The sequence below is a fragment of the Sorghum bicolor genome, chromosome 3 (assembly GCF_000003195.3).
Source record: "Sorghum bicolor cultivar BTx623 chromosome 3, Sorghum_bicolor_NCBIv3, whole genome shotgun sequence".
NCBI lineage: Eukaryota > Viridiplantae > Streptophyta > Magnoliopsida > Poales > Poaceae > Sorghum > Sorghum bicolor.
In genome coordinates, this window is record NC_012872.2 from 40505382 (window position 1) to 40526358 (window position 20977).

A 20977-nucleotide genomic window follows, 5' to 3' on the forward strand; every position below is an offset into this window, starting at 1 on the left:
GCTTCCTCCTCCCCTTGAGCACCAGCGCGGACGGCGCCGCGCGTTTTCTCTGTCCACGACCGAAGAGCCCCGACGGCTCTCTCTCTCAAATTCATCACCCCCAATCCCTCTCAAGCCAATTTGAGCACTCCACAACGTTCGCCACATCCTTGCGAGCTCAGCGCACCACCTAGCTCTTTCTCTAACCCGCCCAATCGCCAGAGCTTCTCTGTTCTTCTCCAACTCCGGCCGAGACCGCCGCCGTGAGCCCTCTCCATGGCCAAGCCGGTCTCGAAGGTAGCACGCCATACTAGCGGGTGTTCCTACCTCTGCTTGTCACTCTGATGCTCATGCGCTTGCTGCTTTTCCTTGGACGCGAGTAGGTTCACCGGAATAACCCCGCCGAGCCCAGAGCGCCCGCCCGACGACACCGCCTCCGTCGCCAACAATCTCGGCTACCCCCTCGAGCCTCGCAGCGTGAGCACCATACTCCCTGACCTCCATGGAAGCTCCCTAGCGCGTCAATTTGCACTCTATCGAGCCCTAGTGGCCGGTCCACGGGCGGTCATGGTGCCCGCCCACCTTTTGCGTGCCCGAGGTGGAAGGGAGAGAGTAGAGCGTGAGTAGAGGGTGTCAGTGGAGTCGCGAAGGCGAGGCGAGGCTGATGTCCAAAAACCACCAAAATTTGTGGGATGCCTCTGAATATTATTCCCTGGCTCCACACAAAATTTGGTGGCATTTGGATAATGTTTGAATAAAATATTATTATACCCTTAATTAATAATTAAATAATAATTAGATAATAATTAATTAAATCCTCATAATTAGGGTTTGAGTGATTTTGGGATTGTGTGATGACCTGAGGTCATTAACCTTAATGACCTTTGGCATTTAATTATTGTTTGGCATTAATGCTTAATTGCTGTCATTAATATTTAATTAAGAATTAATTAAGGTAAAAGGATTAATAATTAGTTAATTTAGGATAATTATGAATTGATAGAAGTCCTAATTTACAGATGCAACCTCTTGGGTAAAGCCACTAAGATGATAAACAGCTTTAATTATTATTTAATCTATGTTGCACCAAGGAGGGCCAGTAGTACTCAACTTGGTCCTTCTTGCATATTTATCATACGCATGTCATGAGCATACATCATTTTGCGTATAGTGCCCGTGAACGAAGGAGCGACCGTTGAACCGAACTCCGAGGTCGGTGCTCCGTTCGAGGAAGTAGGATCCGAGACTTGGGAAGTCTCCGAGGGTCCCTCTCAGCTCTGCAACCAAGGCAAGCCCCGGATGCATTAACCCCTCCTTGAATGTTTTAAATCTGTTATCACTTATGAATTGAAAATGCTGCATTAGGTAGTTGAGAATTGGGTTAACCTACTTGCTGCATTTACTACCTTGATATTTGTTATCCTGTCCTTGACACCTGTTTTATTTCAAAATCGCGTAGTAATGCTTAGCCCTGCTACTAGATAGGTTTTCAAACAAGAAAGTTTGAAGGGTTGTTGTGGAATACACTTATGGTCAATGATGTTTCAACTTGAGACCGGTTGGTGGACTTGCTTTAAGGATGGAGTCTTAAAGTAGTGTCTCCAACTATGTCGGTTAAGGACCGGTCCGTTGATGGCCTGCTGGGTTGAGAATTTATAGTACTAGCCACTTGCCCTCGGTAAGCCCGGTCTTGTGATCCCTCGATGCGAACAGCTACTCGCGCACTGGGCGTGGAGCGATGGCGAGAGTAGTGTGTACCCACCTTACGGATCTGAGATGACCGGAAAACATCTAGATCGGCTGTAGGATGGTGGAGTACTATGCTCTCGGGTGCCGCGAACCTAGTCAAATTTGGGGAGAGCTTGATTTGGGTTGACATATGCAAGCTTTGGTTCTACATATGTCGGGTGGTTAGGAACTCCAGCTAGATTGCTAAGCGATTCGAATCGTCGTTGCTCCCCGACTGGGAGACTCAATTCCTTCGACCCTCATCGTAGTTAAATATGCAACTAAGTGATAAAATAAGAAAGGGGGAAATGTCTCATGAGGTTCGGATCCCAATTCCCGGACTTAGAGTGACATGAAGCTATGGCCGTTGGATAGATAATACTTTGATTTAGGACTAGGAACTCACAGACTTGTCTGTGGGAGGCAACTAGATAGACTGTCCTCGAACTCCTCGGCCTCTTAAGGAGAGGAATTCCTAGGTAAAACTTGAAAGTAAGGATGCACTATTAGTAAGCTTTTTAGCAAAACACTTTGGCTCCTTGCTCAGCCACCCCTTGTCCACACCAAGCCTGCATTCCTAATTTCTCCTCTTTTTTCCGCCGGGTAAGTCTTGTTGAGTACTCCCATACTCAGGGTTTTGTAACCCCTGTTGCAGGTGAAGCTCAGGAGCCGACATGTTTCGGACCCTGTTGTGTGTCCGTCGTCGAGGTTGACGACGAGGAAGAGTGAGCGTGACCCATGGGCAGGGTCTATAAATTTGTAATCTGTGTACTAAAGTTTAAGTTGCTCTGCTGGACCTGGCTTGTAATAACACTCTACTATTTGGATTAAGTTATGTAATACTTCCGCTGTTTTACTCTGAAAGACTATTTTGGTCTTGTGTTGTCTGTGATACTGCAATGTCTTCGCAACGAGTGATCCTGGTGTTAAGGTGGCCACTTGCTATCCTGTAAGGGCGAGAAGAAGAAGTTCTCGTTAAATGACCATCGCTAGTGGTCAGGACGAGTTGCTTCATACGCCACAGGTGGCGGTGGAATGAGCGTCCTGAGACGCTCATCGGACTTCTAGAGTGGGAGGATCCCCGGCATCACCGTCAGAGGTCTTTGGGACAATGACAGGTGCCGGTGGACCCAAACACTTAGGGGATTCTGCCACACTGATGGACGATGACGTTCCCTTGACTCCATTCGATGAGTATTAGCGTCTCTGCAAAATATGAACTCATCGGGAAATCGTGCATTTGCCATTTCTTCAAGCTCTTCTTAGTTCCTAGGAAAATATGCAACACAATTGCAAAGCCTGTTGTGTACACTGAGCCTGCCCCCCAGCCGATCATGAACCGACTCTCTCCCTCTAATCGGCCTATTAAATTGCCGATCATCTTCCTGATAGCGCCGATCAGTTCTGTCATACCGATCGTAACCATTGCACTCAGGGCAATCTCTAACGGTAGGTAATTTAATGTTCTGCTCCCAGCAATGGATATAGAACGGGCAGTTCCAGTGATCTTTGTGCCGATTCCACTCCTGTCGGCGTCTTTCTTCTTCCCGATGATAGTTTTCTTGCTGGCGCCGATACCGATCCTCACGTTGCTGCCAAGTCTCCTGAGGTCTTCTATGAGTTATTACAATACTAGATCGGGGAGGCCTTCCTGAATTAGATCCCTCCTGGATCAAACCCTTTCCTTTAGCATCGGCAGCAGTAATCTGATGTTGAGGATCAACCGATGCACTTCTTTCAGCTGCTTCTGACGTCAGCACCTTGGTTTTCCCCTTAGCGTCCAACATGTTTGTCGGAAAAGGGTGTTGATCAATCTTCATCGGCCTCTGAGCTTTGGAACTATCAAACTTGATTCTCCTAGATTCAATAGCCGATTGCAGCTGTTGCCTGAAAACTTTGCACTCATTGGTGCTGTGAGAAGTTGCATTATGCCATTTGCAATATTTCATCTTTTTCAACTCTTCAGCCGATGGAATCACGTGATTGGGTGATAACTTGATCTGACCTTCCTGAAGTAGAAAGTTGAATATCCTATCGGCCTTAGTGATGTCAAATGCGAACTTCTCTGGCTCTTTATGTCCAAAAGGGCATGACATTGGCTTCTTATTTTTCACCCATTCTGCCAAGCCGATGACTGGTTCCTCCTTAGAGTCCGAGCTTGCTGCTTCATCAACAAATGACACCTTTTTATTCCATGCTCTCTTGGGTTCAAAAGGTCTGATATCTTGATCAGAAATTCTCTGCACCAAGTGACTCAAGTTTTCGAATTCTTGAGAGGAATACTTGTCCCTGATGTGTGGCAACAAACCCTGGAAAGCCAAATCGGCTAGCTGTCGATCGTCCAAAATCAGACTATAGCACTTGTTATTGACCTCCCGTATTCTTTGTACAAAACTTTCAACCGATTCATCATTGCGTTGCTTCAATTTGACCAAATCGGTGATCTTCTTTTCATGAACTCTAGAAAAGAAGTATTTGTGGAATTGCTTCTCCAGATCGGCCCAAGTAATCACTGAGTTGGGAGGTAACGATATAAACCAGGTGAATGCCGATCCAGACAATGACGATGAGAACAAACGAACCCTTAACTCGTCCTTGTTAGCAGCTTCTCCACATTTGATGATGAACCTGTTGACATATTCCATGGTTGATGTATCATCCTGTCCAGAAAACTTAGTGAAATCTGGTACCTTGTACCGATTTGGAAGTGGAATTAAATCATATGTAGGAGGATACGGTGTCCGATAAGAGTAAGTGTTGACTTTGGGTTTTATCCCAAATTGGTCTCTCATTACTTCAGCAATCTTATCGGCCCAATAAGCATCGGCATCTTGCCGATGAGGTGGTTGCGGATCTGGCACCTGCTGATAGGCTTCCACGTGTCTATGCGGTGCACGATCTGCATGGAACATTGGGTTAATCATCTGGCCACCAATCTGCTGACCACCAAACTGCTGACCACCGAGATTCATCGGTTGGTTGACCAACCCCTAATTCTGGAACCCAGGTTGGATTTGGCCCTGCTGAAACCCTGTAGCCTGATGATTCTGCTGTGGAAACACAAATTGCCCAGGCCATCCACTATTAACATTCATCGGCATAGACCCTGCCGATGACTGGTAATTGGGCATCATCATTGAATTGACATACCCTGACTGAGTCATAAACCTCTGCTGCGTCGGCATTGAATCTGCCGATGCGTTAGGCATCCGAAATGTTGGAGCTTGAGAATTCCCAGTGTAAGGTCTTGCAGTAGTAGTTGTAGTATACTGGGGACTCTGATTCATCGGCACATTTGGAGGTGCCGATGCCATAGTGGCCTTGCCTCTCACATCAGCCGTCTGAGATGTGCCAGGTGTCTTCAACGTCAACTCTGGGGGCATACCATAACCCCACCAGTTAGGAGAGGGAGCGATCCCGACATCGCCGATGCGAATAGATCTGTAGCAAGCTTGACTTGCTCATCTGAAGTTGATGTATTGGTTAGCATCAGTGTGGATTGTGTATTAGTAACTCCCAACATGCTTGGAGGAACAGCAGTTTCTGTGCCCACAGCGGCTGCAGCAACCGATGGAGCTGTGACCACCAGTGATCCTGCCTGATGATGAGAAGGGCCCACATAATTTGGTGGAAATTGTCCCTCTTTGAAAGTTCTAGCCATGGCATTGAAAATCATATTGGACAATACACCAGCTTGATTGATCAAGGCACGGTTAATAGAACTGTCAACCATGTCTTGGAGTTTACCAGGATTGGCATCAAAAGTAAACTGCCAAGGTGTCGGCAGTGCCTCCTTCTGGATCACCTCGCCGCTCCTGTTTATGCCGAAGGATTTCAAACACTGCTGCTTGTAGTCCTCCACGGCTTTTGCAATAGCTTGCTTCTGCTCATCTCTAAGATTGGCTTCCGTCACCGGGGTGACGTTCTCTAGATCGAACTCGGTAGTCGACATGTCGATCTTGATCTTGAATGTTTGTCCCGCTGGGCGTGCCAAAAGATGTTTTGGTGCAAAATTAGATCTGCAAACACAAAGGGCTAATACCCGATTCAAACGTTAAGGCATGCCAGCCGATTTGACCTTACTATCGGGAAAGGTGATAACTCGAAGACTTTAGTCCTGACAACAGCGATGCGCCCGGATGTCACGGCCAAGAGGTATTCACGCAGAACTCGAGAATACGCCAAGCTTAAGTCGATGAATTCCTAAGAACTCGTAGTAAAAAGGAAAAGTATGACGAAGTCGTCGAAAAAGTAGATGTTGGAATGTGAGTAAAAACTTGTGTTTGATTGATTGATAGATGTCTTCATTACAAGGCCCTAGGGTCTACATTTATACCCTGCTCAAAGAGCTACAATCAAACACGACTAGGACTCAAATCCCAAATTAAACGAAATCTGTATACAAAACAAATTTAAACATCCATGCAAAACACAAAACTATCCTTCCGTAACGAACCAAGACACCACCATAGGTCAATCGGCAACCTTCACGTTCTCCTTTCGAGTCATCGGCAGCCCTCTCAACATAGTCATCGGTAAAGACTTAATGCTGACCATCGGCACGAACGCGTCACCACTTCTGGACTTAGTCGCATTCAGCTATCTCTTCATCGGCAACCGTCTTCATCGGCAATCCCCTCGCAGACTAGTTACTGTTGCCCTATCTGCTGATCTATACTTCACTGATCCTGGGTACGTGTCCAAAAATGGTGTCAACAGCAGCCGCCATGAGGTCCTTGTATGCCTGGAGAAGCTTTTTCTATGACTCGAGGAGCTGATCCTTGAGAAGAGGGAGCTATTCCCAACCGCCTCCCGTCGCGTGAATAAAACCAGACTTTAGGCGGAAGGTCACCTTCAGATCCTGCAGCAAGTAGCCGAACAATAAGGATACAAGACTAGGTACCCAAATAGCTAAGGACCAAAGATACTTACAAAGAAAGCTCGGCCGAGCCCATTGTTGATAATATTCAACATCAGGCCCATGACGTGCTTCATCCAAAGCCGAAGCTCCTCGAGATGCTCGCACTTTTCAGCCTCCTTCCGGTCGTCCATCATGATGTTGGGCTCCTCTAGGTAGGTGGAGGCTCAAAGAAAGATCCGACCGTGGCCCAGTTCTCCATCTCCTCCTCCGTGCGCGCCTTGACGCCTCGGATAAGCTCTTGAACGGTCTCGAGCGAGCCTCCGTGGCGGAGGAATATGTCGATGAGGGAAGGAAACCGCCCGTCGTCATCCACCGACCCCCAGGTCCCGGTCTCATTGGTGTCACCACCACTAGAAGTGCCGGCGTCGTCAACCCCTCGGTGCTGAGGTCCCCCCACGGTCGCCGAACTCGGAGAAATCCCGGGGCGATTCCATCGATACCGTAGAGGGAGCCCTTGATTTTGAATTGGGGGTCCGCCGGCGTGCGCATAGCACATGCGATAGCCACAACGCCGTCCTCCCGCCCAGGTTCGGCCTACATAGAATCTGGCCCCCCTGGACGAAGCCACGCAAGGGTCGGCGGACCATAGACCAACAGTCCCTCCTCCCCGGTCTCGGGACCTTGTGGCGATGGCAATACTGGCTGCCGCGGGCTTCGCGGTGGCTGTTCGAGCAGCTCGTCCAGCTGCTGACTCCACTACTGCTGCTATTGAAGCTCCAGCAGCTCTTGTTGCCGGCATTGCTCCAACTGCTCCTCAAGCCGCTCTCCTGTTGCTACCGCTGCTGCTTTTCTTTTTCTTCTTCTTCCCCTCCCTTACACCCTTCCTCTTCTTTTTTCCTCCTATCCTCGACGGAGTGGAGCCCAATGGGCCACGGCGTCCGCTTCCCAATAAGAGAAGCCTCGACTTCCTTGCCCACGACCCGAACCTCCCTCGAAAGTAGATCGCCACCGGACCCATCACTGATGATGATGGGGTCACTCAAACCACCAGACTGGGGAGGCTCGGGGGCTCCTTCGTGACCCTGGGGGCATCTCGACCCGCCCAAGTGACGGCAAGGCGGTTCCAGAGACGTCGCTCCCCCCGATGGCCGAGGTGGGGTCCCCTCGATATCCGCCAACGGTCAAGGATCAGAGGAACCTATGCGCACCCTAAGGCAGGACATTAGTCCTAAAGGGATTTAACACAAGACCAACCCAACTCTAGCACCACTAAAAGAAGGATAAAATTACTCACCCGAGCCTCTGGTGACAGCCCCCACCTTAAGTTTCTTGGCAATCGAAGCTTGGGCTTGCTCCAATGGCCTCTTTAACCTGGGGAAAAGGGGAAATATATTAGGGAAGACAGAAACTAGCACGGGCATAAGACATCAGAAACAGAAATTACAATGTGTACGTCTTACCCCACGGGAAGAACAACCTGTCTACCGGTCCCTCGACCCGCCGGTTTCGGACCACCCCGCGTCGAGGCCGCGGGCCACCTCGAGGCAGGCGCAGGCCTCGGATCCACGTCTCCCGACTTACGAGTGCCAGGACTGGCGCTCCTACGGCCTCCTTCCCCATGGCTTGAAGCCGCCACGACGGCGTGACCACGAGTCAGCGCCCCTGTCGTCATGGTCTTAACCCGGTGACCCGTTCTAGGCACAGGAGGAAGCGGCAGTTGTGAAGGGGCACGACCGTGAGCGGGCGCAGGAGGCGTATCAGCACGAGAGCGGCGCTGTGGCGCCTCCCTCTGCAGACCGTCGTGAGATCCACCCGACGTCCTCGAGGAAGCTCCCACACGCGACGTGTCGACGTCAGCTCGCGGTGGGCCCTCAAGGATTCTGTCGAGGTGAGTCGCCATCGCCTCGGAATCGTCGCTTTCGTCGTCGCCCTCGTCCCCATCATCATCATCAAGAGAATCCTCCTCGGACTCCCCGTTCTGCCTCAATTTCGCGTGACGTTTCTCGAGCGCTTACCGCTCGATATTCTTTTTCTTCTCTTTTTTTCTTTTCTAAGTCCTTTGCGGACTTTTGTTTCTCCGTGGACTCGCGTCTCCTCTCATGATCGACACTGTCTTCCTTTACTGGAGGCCTCGAGGACCGAGCGTCGATCGGTCCCTATACGAGCAGGCGTGAGTCCCACGAAGGGTCAGAAAGATCAAAAAATGTGTAACGACAATGGGAAGAGCTTACCAGGTTGATCGACCCCTCGTCAGGTTTCATGGGGAAGCCATTGACGTGCTCAGGCTGGAAATCGTCTGCGACGGCCGCCCTTACCCTGGCGGCAACCTCCTTGTCCGCAGGCTCCTCGTTGGACATCCGGCATGCCTCGAGGTCGCGAGACGAGACGCCGGTACCCATCTCATCCATTCTCAGCGGTCGAGACATCAACGGGAGTACCTGTCGATGGTGGACAGCTGAGAGGACAAACTTAGCGGTCAGACCTTCCTCGCGTAGCTCCTTTAGGGCATCGAGGATGGGGCGGAGCCACGACTGAAGGGTCTTGACAACGCCGTAGTTCCAGTTGTCCGGACGCTTTGAGATCAAACGACCGGTGTAGTCGGGGAAGAGGTCATCGTCGTTTCGAAGATAGAACCATTGGGAGTCCCATTGGACATGGTTCGACGTCAACCCAACCGGAATGTACTCCCGAGGCTCCTCCGCCTTGCCCGTCTTCTGCACCAGGTTAAGGCAACCGACTCGCACTGGTTTCCTCACCCCTGTGGCTCCACCAGGGGTATGGAAGAGTTCGCCCCGGTACAGATGTAGCCACAGGTCCTAATGCGGCATCATTCTGAGGTAGCCTTCACATACCGTGGCAAAAATCGCAGCGGCGGTGATGGCGTTCGGCGAAAAATGCTGGAGCTCCACACCATAATGGTGGCAGAGCGCCCGCATGAAGCAGCTTGGGGGAGATCCGAGGCCGTGACGATGAAACTTGGCGAAGGAGACCACATACCCCTTAGGTGGCCTCAGCTCCCGGTGGTCTGCCCCCGGCGCGATCCACTCCGGCCACGACGAGGAAACGCGAGGGCGCAGAAGTCCCTCCTTCTCGAGATCTAGCAAGCGGCGGTCCATCATCGACGACGGGCACCAGTCATCAACAGCAACGAGCCTCACCAGAATCATGACGGAGAAAGGACGGCGGCTCTGCGACTACGTGCTCAAGGGTGCGCGCGCGTTAGGATGGTGAGGAAAGCAAAGGCAAGAGCAATGGCGGAAGGTGGAAGGGATAGCAGCTGAGAGGCCCGACAATATTTATAGACATCTGACCCCCAACGGGAAGATCCGACGAAAACGGTAACTTCCCTAGTAAATGCGCCGCCTAACGGTCCTACTACTCTCAATGACACGGCGCTACGAATTCCACAACGGCGCAGTACTGCAACGGCTCCCGCCTAAAAAGACGCACTCAACGGGCAAGAAAGCGAACGGCCATGGCTCTTCCTTCTTCTGTAAGGTAAGGTACGCGCACACCACCTAGAAATCTCGAGGGATCGCAGACCGGCCCACTGGAAGGGTTCGACGGTCGCCCTCGAGTACCAGAGTCAGGGATACCCGGCGAGGGGTCGAAAACGAGGCCTGCCTCGAAAAACTCGCTAGGGATATCCAGGGTAGAGGCAATAAGGGTCGAGAGGAATCTCCATGGAGGGAGGAAACGAGCCGCTGGACTCTATCTAACGAGACCAGTAACCCCGACCGCACTGGCCCCGCTTTTATGAGAACGCCTCCGGGATGCAGCTAACCCCCTCGAACGGGGCACGGGTCTCACTTGGATTACCCAATAGGGACTCGTCTAGGGATAAGTAACGATCGCTCCACCGGGAGTACGTCACGATCCTAGCCTCGAAAAGGAAAAACCGACCGACTAAGGCTCGAGAGTCCTCAAAAAGGCAAAACCGTATAGCACTCGAAGGAGTCAGAGACTCCTCCAAGGGCTCGGGGGCTACCCCCGCGGGGGTCTCTCGCACGACCCTGCAGAAACCCAACCGACGGAAGAACCTCCACTCGAGCACAAGCGCTCGAGCAGAGGCTCGGGGCTACTATCGAGGGTGTCAGTAACGGGTATCCCTACTAACACTCATAATGAAAAGACTCGTACATAAATCGAGGCCCTAACTCGACGCCCCCGCTTACACGTGCAATAATCAAAGCTCGATGTCGACCATAGCCTCGAACACAGAAAGAGGGTCGTGCGAAACAACGTAGGATCGACTAAACAACAACCGTTGAATACGGAAGCGGCTCAGGCGAATTGACACGCCTTGAGCGCAAGGACGCAGTCCGCCGCCTGTCGCGGGTATGGGAGCCAGGGCATTTAATGCACCTACCATGTTCTCACCTAACCCAACAGTCACGGGAAACGTGATAGGGAGCAAGCACCCGTCCAATCCCACTTTTCACAGCTTTGTCCCCCAGATGAGCAGCAGTACGGCCAAGCACAGTGAGATAGTCGGGATGTCACATCACGACCCCCCTCGAGGCGCCCAAAGTCAGCGCACCGACCACAAAGCCTTGCGCGATGCCGGACCCTCGAGCGAATACGTGCCTCCCCATAGAAGAGTCAGGCGATGAAAGACAGCGCCTCAACCACTCTGGATGTGACTACTGCCACGACGTACAGGCGTGCCCACGGCTAAGCCAATCCAAGGAGGCGCACAGGAGCCAAATTCATAAGCATGCGCAATCATCACCAAAGTACCGAATAACAAGACGGCTCGAGGCCACGCTGGTACGGAAGCCTTGAGTAGGTCAGCGCACCACGCCCCTATCGAGCCTTATTTTATTGCCAACGACATGTGACCTAGGTCTCCCCTTGGAACTATAAAAGGGGAGGCTAAGGAAGGAATAGGAAGAAGACCACACGTAGAACAACCACCCATACATCACCATTCTCAGCAACGCTCGCCTGTATTCGCCCCTGTACAAGCACTTAGGTGCAAGATAATAGAAAACATCCCCCCCCCGCTGGATGTAGGGCCTTCTCTTGCCCGAACCATGATAAATCTCTGTGTCTTTCTTGCATCACCATCTGGGAGTGGGAACACGCATACAAGTTTACTTGTTGGTGTGACCCCCCGGGGGAAAAACACCGACAGGGACCTTCCCAAGTGGGGATGAATGGTGGTGGTGGGTGGTACCCATATGGATGATAGGCTGGATAGAACAGGGGATACATCCTAGTGTTCAGTGCACGGCGCTAGCGTGCCTGCCATTCATCATAGCTGGTGTCTGTTAGTGCTTCACGAGTAGGGTCCGTGCCGGGCTAAACTAACTTGTGTTGACGAGCAAACCCCTCAGAGGCTCACTCTGAGGTGCCCTCTCAGAAGTCTCTCCCTGAGCTCCTCTCTTGTTCACTAGTCGTGCCTAAAACTCAATGTGTAGAGTTTGGACAGAATACAATGCCGTCTCCTAGTTAGGTAACTGGAGCTTGGCATCCTAATATGTCATGCATAGATCCCCTTTTATTTTCTTTTCAAAGTGTGCATGATTAAAATGCGCATATCCAAAAATTTGTCTATGTGTATCAATAAAATCTAAAGAGTCACCTTCAAGTAATTTAAGCTTAATAGCTAAACCAATAACAATGGAACAAATTGCTATATCTCCCACTTTATATTCAGGAATGCTTAACTAGTGATCTACTAAAGCATGGATAGGCGACACCCTTATTTTCTTTACTGCTACATAAATTAATTGTAAATCTATGGCTCTAATTTTACTAGCATCATATTGAAGGAAGAATGCTATTCCTAACCACTTATGCAAGAACCTAAGTGTAGAGTGCTCTATGTCCCGAGTACGATTGCCATGGAAGAAAGGCTCTTTAGAAATTTCAATCTAAAATTTATAGGTGTTAAAATCTTTTAAGGCTTCTGTTAAATCTAAACGTGCATTTGAATGAAAGCCTAAAAGATCACTAAGAAGTCTCCATGTTAGACAGAATTCTTGGGTAGACAACATAAAATAAACTCCTATCTGGGTGACTTGAAGGGTGCTCAGAAATTCTATGGTTAAAAGATTGGACCCTAACTCAGTAATAGATGCAAAAGAACTCCAACCAACAAACTAAAAAATAGTATCGAGTTCAGTTGCCATACCTGTTTCACGGAGGAACACATAGTCCAAGACTGGTGTGTGGATGAAGCTCATGCTCTTCAATTTGTTGTAGATGTTCATTTCTCTCGCATCCCACAAGGCAAGGTGAGTTGCCGTGAGGAGAACCCTTTGTGGTGCAGCAAAGGAAGATGGTGGTTGAGGTTCAGTGGGAGGATCAGAGCTCATGTCGGAGCTGACTGTTGGCAAATCTTAGCAGCACCACTAGAATAGCGATGTCACCAGAGATGCCAGGTGTGTCGTAATTCTAGACTAGTGGATAATTCCACAAGCGCAAAGAATGTACCGATGTAGCACTTCACCCGGGAGTATTCCAAGGTATCGTAATTTATATTTTCCCAAGGGAAAGCAAGCTAGGATGTGTAATAAGAGAGAGGAGACATCCTCATGTTTACTATGGCCTAGGACCAACTAGTGGACTACGGGGTAAACGATAGATAGGATAAATGATAATCAAAGTAAAGCTTAAATCCTAATCTAATGTAACTTGTAGTGATAGCTAGGTGGGAGGACAACAAGTGAGTATAGGACTGCTATGATGCTAACATAACTCTGGTGGACTCGATCCTAATAGATAGATTAGATAGATAAAGTGACCTATACTACTTGTATGGGGAGGAAATGACAGAGAAGGAGACAGAACCCCTGCTCAAGCGAGACCAAACTTATGTACGCCCTACACATAGAAAATAGCCTCGATGTGGTGGGAATCCTAATGCCGAGCCTGAACTATCACTTCAAGCCAATGCGCCCACAGACCTTCCATAGAGACAAGTGGCTACAATCAGTAAGACTAAGTATGAACACCACTTTCACACTTACTCTTACAACTCTCACTAACGATCAAATTAGCTCGAGCTCCTAGATTAACTTAGGATGCTGATCAACACATAAGGAGGGGTTCTAGGGACCAATTCACTATAACAACTACGCTACTAAGTCTTAGCACACTACAAGACTATAAAGAGACTTGCACAAAGTAGTACTGAAAGTAATACTAAGCAAAGTAAAGAAAGACTAATATATTAAAGTAAAGTACTAAAGGAAAGATACAAGAACAATACCAGACTCTCCAGAAGGTGACTCTAGAGACCCCAAGCTTGCTAAACTCAACTCTAACTCCCACTACTAGACTAACAACTACTTGATCTCTCAAGCTTATGAGTATGAAGATCCAAGAAGAGATGATTTACCATTGAGGAACCCGCAGCTATTTATAGAGGGAGGTGGAGTAGGGCTACTCTAGTGCCACGTTAGCGTTCCGTGTGATGTTGCTTCATAGCTATTGGATGCAACCGACCTTGGAACCACCTCAAATCCAAAGGCTAGCATCATTTCAGCATGTGTGAAACGTGGGGTAGTCGGTAGGAGCACACCCACCTCGGCTGGCCACCAGGGGGGATCGGCCGATCCCCCAAAGATAGGTGGGGCCAGCTTAGGTCAGTTGGCTGTTGTGCCCACTTGTCATAGAGTCTGGTTCTTCATCTTGTTGTACTTTGTCATGTTGGTTCTTCTGACATGTGGACCCATGAATCTGTGTGCTCTTGATTTCTGCCGTCGAAAGAAAGCACACTCTGATCCGAAGGGTGAGAATTGCTTCTAGGAGGTTGCCTTGGATCATGCCTATGTGGCACCTTAAGGAGATGGCACAGGGGGATCAGCTGATCCCCCATGTTTCATTAGGCTTATGTGGAGCTTAAGGTATGGATGAAATAGATGGCATACCTACTTTGCATATGTTGTGCAGTCAAAACTCGGATCCCTGTAGAGAAGTGTCATATTCTCAGATCAAGATGTGCAAGTGTAAGGAATGGAGTGGATGGTGAATAGTATATGTGGAATGGATGGTGGATAGGTTGCTCCTCTAATTGATGACTTCTCTTTTTCTACCGAGGCAAGGCTAGAGTCTAATTGCTTTCTTTCTTTCACCTATCTTTTTTTAGAGAGAGGGTATCTCTGATAACTGGAAAGGAACTAATACTTATTCATGCTACCCTTTAACTATGCCTCATATACCAAGTGCTAATCTTAGAGAGAATGAAATTTTTGACTTTTAAAGCATGGAGCAACCCATATGGTGGAGATGGTATGAATGCGCACTTCTAAAGTAGAAGTGGCAGAGGGATATGTATGATTGGAGTTGCGTACTCCCAGAGTGGAAGTAGCATAGTGGTGCGGTGTATGGGTAAATGCGTACATCCAAAATGGAGGTAGCAATGAGTTTGTGGCTAGGTGATTCTTGATCTAGGAGCATGATAAATCTCTAAACAAGGGTCACAAGCCTTGACCACACTCAACACAAAGCAAATAGCATATGTAGAAGATTTGCAACATTGTAAAGTATATTTTGCTCTGGTAGAAATTTTATAACCATTGAGGAACAAATTAGTTTTTGGTCATTTTTAGAAAATAAATCTCCAATACTCAACAAGCTTAGAACAATATTATAGAAGCTCCTATCATACTATCTTGTATCCCTTGAGGACAGAGATGCAGTTATTAGCACTCGCAACCCACAAAGTTTCAGGTTCATGATGGTCTAGTGAAGCTAAGTAATTCATACTTGGCGAAGCACTAAGTTGTAAACTTGGCACCAGAGAAACATTAACAAATCAACTACTCATCATTTCCAGAAGAGAGATAACCATTCACGAACATGAACTAATGGAAATAAGCAGGCTAAATATTTTTGGTCTTTCTAAATTTAAGATGCAAAAAATAAATGCAGAAAATAAAAGAGTGGATAGCAAGATATTCATCTGAGTGGGAGAGAGAATCTCCCCCAAGCTAGCTCTTGGCTCACTGTGGTGGATAGAAGTGGTGGAACCATTCAGTTTGACGTTGAAGTTCTTCTTCGCGGAATGCTTGCGCCATCTGTGCATTATGCTGGGCGTTCTGCAGAGTCGCCTGCTGCTCCACGTGCATAGTGCCCATGTCATTGATGAGGTCGTCGATGTCCATCCTTGGAGGATGTCACCCTCAAGGCTGAGGTGTGCTGATGGGGCGACGGTATGCCTATAGACTCTGATTTGTCCATAGAGCTTACCTCCTCACGCCTCTCAACATCATCTCCTGCTGGATGTGATGGGCCTGCTTCGTCCATCCGAGCAACTCATGACATACCTCTTGTCACCCTGCGTGTACTTGCAAAATCTGGCTCTACACGAGTGTCTAGCTTGATGCTTAGTCTGTGGAGCGTATACAGCTGACGTTGCTCACAAGGGAGCAAGATCTCAGCTGTATGGCCTGGGTAAACCTTGATAAACTCACCATCAGGACCCTTCTTAAGAACACCCACTCGAATGAAAAACTCTTCCCCCAAAATGTCTCTAGGATGGGAGATGCAAGCGTACTCATGGGAATCGAGCAAACTAAAAGATTTTGCCTATCAAGTGTGTCATAACCACGCCAATAACCAACTAGCACTTTTGCAGGTGAAACTTTCCTCTTCCTAACCATGGCAAAAGAAGTTTAAGCTCAACATCTTGCAAATGAAAGCCTTTGGTTCTAGGAAAAAGAGTGACAATAATCCAGTAATAGATAAAGCGCAGAGTTGGGTTATAAATTTTGGGGGTAGTGGGACTAGAAGAATCGCTCGAACCAGAAATTGCCTTCCAAAATCTAGTCTTATCAAAATCGTGAGCGGCAAAATTCAAATCCAGAGAGCAATCATGATCACAATCCAGAGCAGTGTTAAGCGTACTCCAAGTCAAATCAAAATCCAAATTGAACATTCGAAAAGTTACCCAATTTTGAGAAGCCTTCAAAGTGCATAAGAACTCTTGGGTAAGCAATTCAATGCCCAACTCAGGAATCATCCAAAAACCACCCCAACCAATTGTGTTAAAAATGGTTTCAAACTCAGAGGTCATACCTATGTGATCTAAGAGATCGGGTCGATGATGCCGGTGGAGGCGTAGGTGATGTTGCAAAGAGTGTGATACTTTTGCAGCTCCTCAGTACTCGGTATGAGGCCACTTTTGGGCTCTATTACTCTTGCAGGGAGTGCATAAGGCACCAAGGAGTGGTGAACCTCTGCATCCGCTTGCCTTGATTGGCCATCCTTGTCGGAGTGTTGAGAGCTACAAGAGGAACCATGACCTCGGGCCCAATTGATCTTCTCGAAGATCCTCTTCTTCATCTTGGTTGTAATTGTGAGTCTAGCCAAACTCCTACTACCACTACTATGCAACTAAAACTGAATATTTTTGGTGTTTTTGTTTATATGATGCTAGAACTAAACGAACTTCAGAAGAGATTTGCAGCAAAGAAGGAAAGAAGGGGACTTATGAGCTCGAGATGATTCTGGTTATTTGAGTTGAGGAATGAGCTCACATTGCCCTGGTATTTATAGGGGCAGAAGGACACTAGGTGGGACCCATCTACAGGGATCGGCCGATCCCTCCCCTATGGGGTTTGAATTTGAATTTTGCTTTAGATAGGGAATCTTGCTTTACGGAGACAAGCTTTGTCAGAAATTTTTGGAAAGCCTCCGAAGAGGGGATCAGCCGAGCCCCTACTTTGGGCTTTTTAGCTTTAGCTTTTGTGTCATCATTTGTCTAACAAAACAGATGCTGGATGTGTGGCAAGAAATGTTGTTGATTTTTAGAGAATCCCTAGCCTAGTGTTTGGTGAAAGGTAAAAAGATGTTTGGCTAAAGAGGGGACATAACTAAAGCTTTGATAGTTTTGCATGTGTGTCTCCTATTTGCAGAAAGTGGAAAGGTAGTGGTCCAAAAGCAAAAGATGGATCTATGCTTAAAGTGAAAGTGGACCACTGCTTTCAGATTTTGTCTGCATTGGGATGCTCTATATGTTTTCGTGTGGCAAAAGGGAGACAACAGGGTGCAGAGGGGGACAAGTTGGGGATCGGCCGATCCCCACTTGAGCTACTCGAGAGCAACCAAGTGCTATGTTGGAATCAAAGCATCGAGAAGATTAGAGCCAAACAGGAAAGGATGGTTGTGGGCCTAGGCTCGGCCGAGGTCGCTATGGGAGGTCCCACAGCTCAAATCTTTATTGCAAACTATCCTCAAGATTTTATTTTGAATGACTAAAGTATTTTGCAAAAATATAGATGCAAGATAAAAACTTTAAATATGCCAGATTGAAAATAAACACGCAATGTAGAATTTAAATATGCAGATAAATACTGACATACCTTATCAGTGAGGACTCTGTATTTTAGGTCCACAAAGCGAGGACCTCTCCGTCATGTTTATTCCGTGGAGACATCTGTCGATCCCAGAGATGGGGACCGTAACTGCACCACCTTTGCCCTCCATTATTGTTTGACTTATATTGGCCTCTCAGTGGGTTCTTCTTCTTTGGCTTCGGCCTTTTTGGCCGATGCGCTCTTCCGGCTGTTCTTCCTTCGGTGGTTGTTGCGGCTAGGTTTAGGATGGGGAGCCTTTTCCTCTTCCTGCATGCTAACTTTAAAACCTTTGAAGGGAACTCTTACCCTCCATCCGCTGTCGAACTGCATGTGGATCTGGGCAGCCCCCATGTAAATGGTGGTGTCCACCGTGCACAGGAACATACGTCCTAAGATGATGGGGATGTCAGTGTTGGACCCCATGTCCCACACGATGAAGTTAACCGCGACATAGGTGTTCTTGATCTTGATCAAGATGCCCCTTGCCAGTCCCTCTAGGAACTAGATGGTCTGATCTGCCATCTGCAGACGTACAAATGTGGGGTCGAAAGGACCTCCTAAGAGGTTATCATAAGCTATCTTGGATATAATGTTGACTCCTGATCCAAGGTCGCAGAAGGCATTGTTGAAGATCTATGGTCTGATCTGATAGGTGATTGTAGGTAGGCCTGGGTCGTCCCTCTTGACTGGGAATGGTGAGTCCAACTTGTGAACCCAAATGGACTTTGGCCATGGGTTCGTGAACCGCGTGTTTACCAGCCTGATCCCCTCAATGGGATCTTCAAGCTTCCCTAGAATGTTACCTTGCTAAGAGGACGGAACAACTACTGCTAACTGAGCTAATTGTGTTTCTAGCATTTTATTAAAGCTCAACTGGTTTATCATAGTAGAGTTAAAGCTTTCCATCTTTTCACTGAGACAAGTGAGGGTTAGTCCCTAACATTAGTTGATATCTAAGGCGATAGTAAACTCTGGATTATCTCTTATTAAAAACTCCTAGACTAATGCTTTCCCCGGCACCGGCGCTAGAAATGCTTGTTGGCAAATCTTAGCAGCACCGCTAGAATAGCGATGTCACTAGAGATGCCAGGTGTGTTGTAATTCTAGACTAGTGGATAATTTCGCATGCGCACAGAATGTACCGATGTAGCACTTCATCCGGGAGTATTCCAAGGTATCGTAATTTATATTTTCCCCAGGGAAAGCAAGCTAGGATGTTTAATAAGAGAAAGGAGATATCATCGTGTTTACCATGGCCTAGGACCAACTAGTGGACTATGGGATAAAAGATAGATAGATAAATGATAATCAAAGTAAAGCTTCAATCCTAATCTAAGGTTACTAGTAGTGATACAGAGGTGGGAGTACAACGAGTATAGAACTCCTATGATCCTAACTTAACTCTGGTGGACTCGATCCTAATTGATAGATTAGATAGATAAACTGACCTTTACTACTTGTGTGAGGAGAGGAAACGAAAGAGAAGGAGACAGAACCCCTGCTCAAGCGAGACCAAACTTATGTATGCCCTGCACATAGAAACTAGCCTCGACGTGGTGGGAATCCTAATGCTGAGCCCGAACTATCACTTCAAGCCAATGCACCCAAAGACCTTCCGTAAAGACTAGTGGCTACCAACGATAAGACTAAGTATGAACACCACGTTCACACTTTCTCTTACAACTCTCACTAATGATCAAATTAGCTCGAGCTCCAAGATTAACTTAGGACACTGGTCTACATACAAGGAGTGGATGCAGGGACCAATCCACTATAACAACTATGCTACTAAGACTTAGCACACTACAAGACTATAAAGAGACTTGCACAAAGTTGTACTGAAAGTAATACTAAGCAAAGTAAAGAAAGATTACTATATTAAAGTACTAAAGGAAAGATACAAGAAAGATACCAGACTCTCTAGAAGGCGACTCCGGAGTCCCTGAGCTTGCTCGACTCAACTCTAACTCCCACTACTAGACTAACAACTGCTTGATCTCTCAAGCTTATGAGTATGAAGATGCAAGAAGAGATGATTTACAAGTGAGGATCCAACAGCTATTTATAGAGGGAGGTTGAGTAGCGGCTACTCCAGCGCCACGTCAACAATCTACGTGATGTTGCTTGATAGCCGTTGGATGCAACCGACCTTGGAACCACCTCAAATCCAATGGCTAGCATCATTTCAGCATGTGTGAAATATGGGGAAGTTGGTGGGAGCAAACCAACCTCGGCTGGCCACCAAGGGGGATCGGCCGATACCCTTATGATAGGTGGGGCCACCCTAGGTCAGTTAGCTAGTGTCCCCACTTGTCATAGAGTCTAGTTCTCCATCTTGTTGTAATTTGTCATGCCAGTTCATCTGACATGTGGACCCATGAATCCGTGTGATCTTGATTTTAGCCGTTGAAAGAAAGCAGACTCTGATCCAAAGGCTGAGAATTGCTTCTAGGAGGTTGCCTTGGATCATGCCTACGTGGCACCTTGAGGAGGTGGCATAGGGGGATCGGCCGATACCCCATGTGGGCCCATCTTGGTTGCTTTTTGTGCCATTTCATGCTACGTGCAAATCACTAGCTAAGAGTACAAGTGGAACTAGTTATCGAGAAAATGTGTTCATGAATGCTTAATCTTCCTTGAAACTGAGGCCTGTTGACGGTGTTTCAGATGTGCATTTTGATGATATAATTACCATCAACACCGACCCTCAATGATGCATACTGGTATGAGCTCCTTGTGGTCCTTCCCGTGACCATGTTGGCGATTCCCTTTGCCCAGCTCCTCAACCTGCAACAAATGTGTACAGACAAAAAACAACACTAGTGCAAAGGGTTAGTGAAAGGTCCTAATATGGTTAGAGGTGGGTGAATAACCTATTTAAAAAATCTACAAGGCACTAGAGCAAAGGATTAATATAACAAAAGGCATAAAGCAATTTTGCTCTAGCTCTACAAGGGTTGCAAGCCACCTATCCAATAATTCTAGTTGCTATGATCTCTAGGCACAAGCATTGGCTATGTCACTACTCTTTACAGCTAGTTACAACTAGCTAAAACTAGGATCTACTAGCTACAACTAATTTGCAAGAAAGTAAAGAGGT